The sequence below is a fragment of the Octodon degus genome, unplaced genomic scaffold (assembly GCF_000260255.1).
Source record: "Octodon degus isolate 3935 unplaced genomic scaffold, OctDeg1.0 scaffold00188, whole genome shotgun sequence".
Classification (NCBI taxonomy): domain Eukaryota; kingdom Metazoa; phylum Chordata; class Mammalia; order Rodentia; family Octodontidae; genus Octodon; species Octodon degus.
The window spans coordinates 3,035,196-3,041,916 of NW_004524764.1; the positions used below are offsets into that span (position 1 = coordinate 3,035,196).

General features: G+C 35.5%; 1 pseudogene; it reads right to left on the minus strand.

The window, feature by feature from the left end:
• Positions 1–4,301: 4,301 nt before the first annotated feature.
• LOC101592124 lies at positions 4,302–5,110 on the minus strand (annotated as a pseudogene).
• Positions 5,111–6,721: the final 1,611 nt, after the last annotated feature.

Consider the following 6,721-nt stretch of genomic DNA (forward strand, 5'->3'; position numbering starts at 1 on the left):
AAAAATAAAAAGTAAAATCTGTAGTACAGCCTCTGTGGAAGAGAAGTTCTCTATCTAGCTGGAATTCTTGTGCACAGTCAAAGCTGTTTTCTTATAAGCAACATTTCTTCAGCTTTTTTTTTTTAAAGAAAAGTCAGTTCTTTTTTCACACTTGATTTTTATTTTATGGAAAAATGTAAAACAAAATTTCATAGCAAGATGATAGAAGAATAACAATGATTAATAGATTGCATATTATTCTTTTTAAAGTAGTTTCTCACAGTAGAAGATATAGGCATAAAAATATCTTTAATAGATACATACACAAAGCCTTTTTCATGATTTCTGATTAAGAAAAATCCACTCATATTATCCTGGATGAATTCCCTTATTTAATACCATTGAAGCAAAATGTGGCGGTGCACACTTATAATCCCAGAATTTTGGAAGGCGGAGGCAGGAAGATTACAAATTGAAGCCAGCCTGAGCCATTTAGCAAGACAGAGTCTCTTCAAATCACAAGAAGTTGCTCAGGCGGGGCTGAAAGTCGTGGACGTTCTCCCTCAGCCTCGAGAGTGCTGGGATTGCAGTGGCGAATCGGCATGCCCTTTCAAGGAAATTGTTGAAGCAATTTGGGAACATGATCCCCAAGTACATGATTCTTCACAGGGCAGTGAAAATGTCTGTGAAAGTTAGAGATAAAGCTAAGTACAGAGCCCATTTTTCCTTTATTCTAGTTGTTTAAACAGCCATTGATAATGATTTTTCAGTGAAGATTCATAAATTCCAAGTACTAGAAGATTCGTTGTAGTGTAGTTTGTTGACAGTGCGAAGCTCTGCATTTAGAGGACAGAAGAAGACTTATGAGAAATCTCCATATCCTCCTTCTGTTCAATTTTTCTCTAGACCTCAACCTGCTCCAAGGAAAGGCTGTTAAAATTGTAAAGAATAATTGATCACCTAGAGAAAAAAAAAACATGTTTACAATTTAAAACAAGGAAAGTTTATGAAAATGATGCAAAAACTAGGAAAGGAGACTTCAAAGTACTTTCTAAAGATCATACACCATGCATACGTTTTATTAGATTATGATGAATTAAAAATGAATATTTTAATCCTAGCACAACCATAACAGTAACACACATACAAACACACACACACACACATATATATATATATTTTTTTTTCTGTTTATTATTATTCTCTCTAGAATCTGCACACCAATTCTTTGTTCCTTTCATTTTTCCTTAAGGATTTTAGCTCTTATATTTCCATGAAATGCAAATCAGCAGGATTTCTAATTTTCAGGTTGAAAACTTATTAAACAGGAGAAATTCAAATTATTTAGGGGCTTATTTAAATACTAGCATTAAATAATGATTATATAGCCTCCTATTTAAGTCAGCTTTTACTTGAGAAGTGGAATGCATAATTTAAGTAAAAATTCATGTCATGCTCAATAACACTGCAGTCAATCAACTTTTGTTCTTGCAGCCTCTCTTTCTATTTTCATCCCTGTAATCTTGCAAATTGTTTTCTTTTGCTTTTGCTATTTTAATGAATGCCTGCATAGAGATTTTCATTTTAATACGTTTAATAAAGAGTTCATTTTACTTCATGGTCAGGAAAATAGCTAAAATGTTGAGACTTCCAAACTGGAGAGTGCTAAGTTTTGGAAATTTGTAAACTATAAACATACATCCACTATCAGTGTATGTCACGTGAACTACTACAAGGTCCTCAAGGTGTCTCAATATGCATAGACTTGGTCATCTCATTTTCACAAAGAAAGTCAGCTTTTCAAGACTCCTGCCACCATATGGTCCCCTTGTCACAGGCTTCTTCCCCTTTGCAAGACACCACAGGCATCCTTTACACAACCTGACAGCCTGCTTCAGTCCCAATATTCTCTTACTTTTACTTTCCTATTCCCTTGCTCTAGCCATCGTTCTTTTTTTTTTTTGTTTTGTTTTTGTTTTTTTTCTTGGTATACTGTTTACTCTCTCAATATTTTTAGTACTCCATATTTCTAATTCTCACACATTTTCCCCTAAATGTGTGATTCATTCTCAGACCTTTTATGTTTCTTTTTCAGAAAGGAAGCTTTCCAGTTATCCCAGCTCATGACCTCATAGCTTGATTATCTCACTTTGAAGTTTTAATTTTATATGTATCTGATTCCTATGTCTCTCTTCAGTGGAACAACAAACTTAGAGGCTAAACGTCTTTTGTCATTTGTATCATGTTTTAACATTGAACTACTAGTATCCAAAAATATTTAGCAGTAGTACTAAATGGGCTATATGTAAATATGAAATTCACTTCAATACAGAGTCTACTTGAAGGAAAACCTGTTTAATCTTGGCAAGGATAACAATTTTAAAGTGGCAGAAGCATGTAAAGTGAAGACCTGCTATAAATATCTTATTATAAGCACCAAGCTTAAAACTCCATTTTAATATTTGCCTGTGTATACAATAATGCAGCTTTTACATTTCAAATGCTTTCAGTTGTTGTGCAATTCGAGTAATATCTAATGATCAGTAAATTTTTCTTACTAGAGTTGTAATCATTTTCTTCATTTGTCTAAATTTTTCCTACTTACCCATGAATCTAAAAAAAATAAATCTGAAGGAAAATGATGGGTGAGAGAAAAATGAAAGTATTCAATAAATTGTAGGGGTAGCTTAAGTTTCAAAATAATTATAAATGTAATTATAGGATATGAAAATTATTTTTCCACTAAACATAATCTGTGGATAATAAAACCACATTAAACCAAAAGATAGCTATTGAAGCAGCTATAGCTATGGTCATTATGATTTAATTTTCAAGATGAATTTCTGGGAGTAGCTGAAGTATGTCAAATGAGATGAGGTAAAATTGCACTATGGGTAAAATAGTACGAATATAAAATTAAAATCATAAGGAAATGTTCTCGATTGAAAATGGAATTATTTTAATATGTACTTTCACTTGTTAGTTTTTTATTTGCTCTTGATTAAAATTTATGCTAATTAATAATTTTGCAAATTTTCCAATTACTTTATATAAAATGAGTTTTTAAAGAGTAAAAAGAATTATACTACATCACTCAAAATATGGGGAAATCAAATTGAAATTTTCTAGTGGGGGATTTTGAATGTCTATCAGAGCATATCCTAAACTAAAGCAGCAGGCTGTGTTTTAGTAAATATCTCTTGTTTACCCCAAAGACAGCTGCATATATTTGTGAGATGAGCTTGATTTATTGGTGTGTGCCCATTAATCAGAATTTGATCACTCTTGTGGGTACAATCACTGTAGCTTTCCTTAAGCTCCAGGTGATGTAGGCCTGTTACCAATCTCTGTCTCAAAATCATCCCACCGCTCTACATTCATAATAATACATACACTTACGCATACCTTGACTCTATTCATTTTTATTATTATTATTAAATCAATGATGAGAAGTTGCAAGTTCCTCAGCTGTGACTTTACCAACAAACTGTAGTTAGCCAAAATTGAGAAAAATTCAGGGAGAATTCTATTCAAAGGATTTGTTCAGTCATACGTACTTTACTGATTCTTAATATTGGCTATACATTTCACCTTCATTGGAGGTTTTATAATGTGAATATATTGGTCCCATGAGTAGAGAGTTTCACTTATTATGTGAGTGTAACGTGGAGATCAAAACCGAAGAGTGGGCCCAGATGACTCTCGTATGAGACCAGTGTCCAGAATCATTGTCTAGAATCCTGCTTTTTCATCATCCTCCTCTCACAGTTGTTTCTGGCATGGATGATTCTGAATTAGAAAAAAAAGATGTTTTTCACAGCTTAGTTAAACTAACATGATATTATTAATATTCTAAAGATACATATCTTTGGAAAGTGCAATATTTTAATTTATGCCATTAACCATCTTTATAAAATACAATAAATAATAGAAATGTTTTTCTAATTCTATCATAAAAATTTATGGTTGATCATTCATTGGGTAGGTAATTACCTATAACACAATGCCTTGAATTATAGATGGCAAATGATCTAGAGAAATCAATCTATGAGTATTGATGATAGCACATAAACAATTGCAAATATTTTATGGAGAAAATGTATGGATTATTTCATCTAGGAATTGCTATGTTTCACATTAATTACTGATGAGAGATATTTGATTTGTGTACACTTATGTTTAATTTTTAACACAAGAGACAGATGAAAGAATTATAATTCAATTTAGTTATTACAAAAGAGATGTTAAATTTGGAGTTACATAGGCCCACAGGGTTTAACTGGCCAAAGATTGAATGTTTGATTTTTTTTTTTTCAGTCTTTGTGCAAAATTTATTAAATGTCTCCACACAGCAGTATTTTCAGATACTGCTGCCAGGAACAACCTGTTAGGCAGTAGGGACCGGCTGGGGCATGGCAGGCGACTCTGGTTTCCCACCCTTCTGCTCCGAGATGGGAGTGGTGGGCAGGATCTCATCTCTGGGTTCCACAATGCTCACATGGTCAGGGAGAGGCTTCTTGGGGCCAATCTTACCACTTGGATCCCAGGGTAGCATGATCTTTACTTTGATACCCAGCACACGCTGTCTGAGTAGCACGTGCCGCGCGGCAGTGTCAACAGAGTAGTTGACAGGGTCCCCTCTGTGGATCATCAGGCCATCCACAAACTTCATGGACTTAGCCCGCTGTCCGCGGAGTTTCCCAGACACCACGACCTCACAGCCCTTGGCTCCGCTCTGCATGATGAGCCGCCGCACACCATAGCAGCCCTCCGCACAGCAAGCCCCCCTAGGAGTTCGTAACGCAGAGATTCCACCTGAGCAATGACACAGAGACCTCTCGCTGCCACCTTCTCAGCATAAAGCTCTGCACTGCCCTCAGGGAAGCCAAACCTCTTCTGCACGACAGCAGTCAACTCGCGGATCCTCCGGCCCTTCTCACCAAGAGCATTCTGTGTCCTGGTGGCTAAAATGATGATTTCTGTCCTGGTGGGTGTAACTGACTTCAACGCTGGAGTAGCCATCTTCGGCCAGCTCCCTAGTGAGGAACCTATTCAGTTCAGCTTTGAAGATGCCATCAGCGACAAACTTCCTCTTCTTAGAGATCTGCACCGCCATCTTTCCGCTGCGCGCCTCCGAAGGGAAAAGCGAATGTTTTTAAGTTATGCACAAAACATATATTTTAAAAAAAGAAAAACTATAAATTGTGGAGGATACCTGGGCAACCTCTCTTGTCACAAGATCAATTGTCTCCATTTTGGCTGTGTCTGACCCTATTTCCATGCATTGATCTGTGCAGAGCTGGTGAGGACTTTTTCTTAGCCCTTCAATGGGCTTTAAGCCATGCATATAGGTCTAGCTGAGGTGGTGGTGGTGGTAGTCTTTGAGGACGACATGCATGTCTCCCCAGTAACCCCTACCTGCTGCTTTTTAATATTTAGTATGAGCTAGGTGGAGATGGGAAGAAGATTCAAGGCTGTCTGCTGGGATCAAGCCTCGATATAAAGGCTATGACTTCCTAGGGCTTAACAAATTACATACCAGTGGGCTTGGGAGACGACTCAGTAGAATAAGCGCTTCCCTGGCAAGTGCAAGGACCTTAGTTCAATCCCCAGTTCCTCCAAAAAAAAAAAAAAAAAAAAAAAATTACACATGAGAGCTGAAGTAGTGACCCCTAAGACATTAGATACTATCTCAATTGTATAATGAAAATCACTCTTTTTCCATATCAATTTCTCCTCATATTGCAAAAGTAAATGCAGGCTTCCTACTTATCCCAGCGAATGGCACTCACGTATTTCCTCCCACTTGCAGTCAAGCCACTCCCCTCTTCACAGATGAGTAAAACCTGGGTTCTATCTTGAGTAGGGACCTTTGATCCAGATAGCCATCATCATGACTGGACTTAGGACCGATTGGCACCCCATAATGAAAAATATGCTTTAGCGTCTTTATTCTCACTGTGAGTTGCACTGGAAGTGGTAGAGTGGAATTAACTTGATGGGATTCCAATAACTTATCCATGGAATTACAAATACAAATTTCTCAGATCAAGATGTGGACTGGGAAGGACACTATAGAAATATCTCTTACAAGTAAACATTTTGGAGCCGGGGAGATAGTTCTGTAGAATAAGCACTTGCCTGGCAAGTACAGAGTCCTGAGTTCAATCCCCAGTTCCACACAAAAAAGAAAATTTATTAAAAAAAAATAAATAAACATCTCAGAGTAGCAGTGCTAATGCAGAGTGTGTCAACAATATCATTAATATTGTCATGGATAGTCCAACAAACAGAAATATATACAGTAAATTATTATTTTTAAATATGTACATAAGAAAAATGATGTATTTTTCTAAGTGTTAAGTTATAAATAACCTGAGAATAAATTTTAAGTTGTGATTATTAAATTAACAGTATATGGAAAGCTAATCATTCACACAGTTCAGGACAGTTTCAAACATTTACAAAAGTAAGAGGAAAATATGCAGAATCAACACTGTTTCATATTTTAGAAGACTGATAGATATTCTATTCTAGACTATTCTAGTAGATTCTTCATCTTCACATATTGATCACCCTAAATTTTTTCACTGATCTACTAAATAATCTCTTTATCCTGTTTTTGTCTTTTTTTAAACTAAGGGTAGAAATTGGAAATATCTTTTTTAAAATCTATATAGTTATTTTTAATTTTTAATTAAATTAAATTAATGTAGCTAAAAATTAAATGTTAAAATATTTA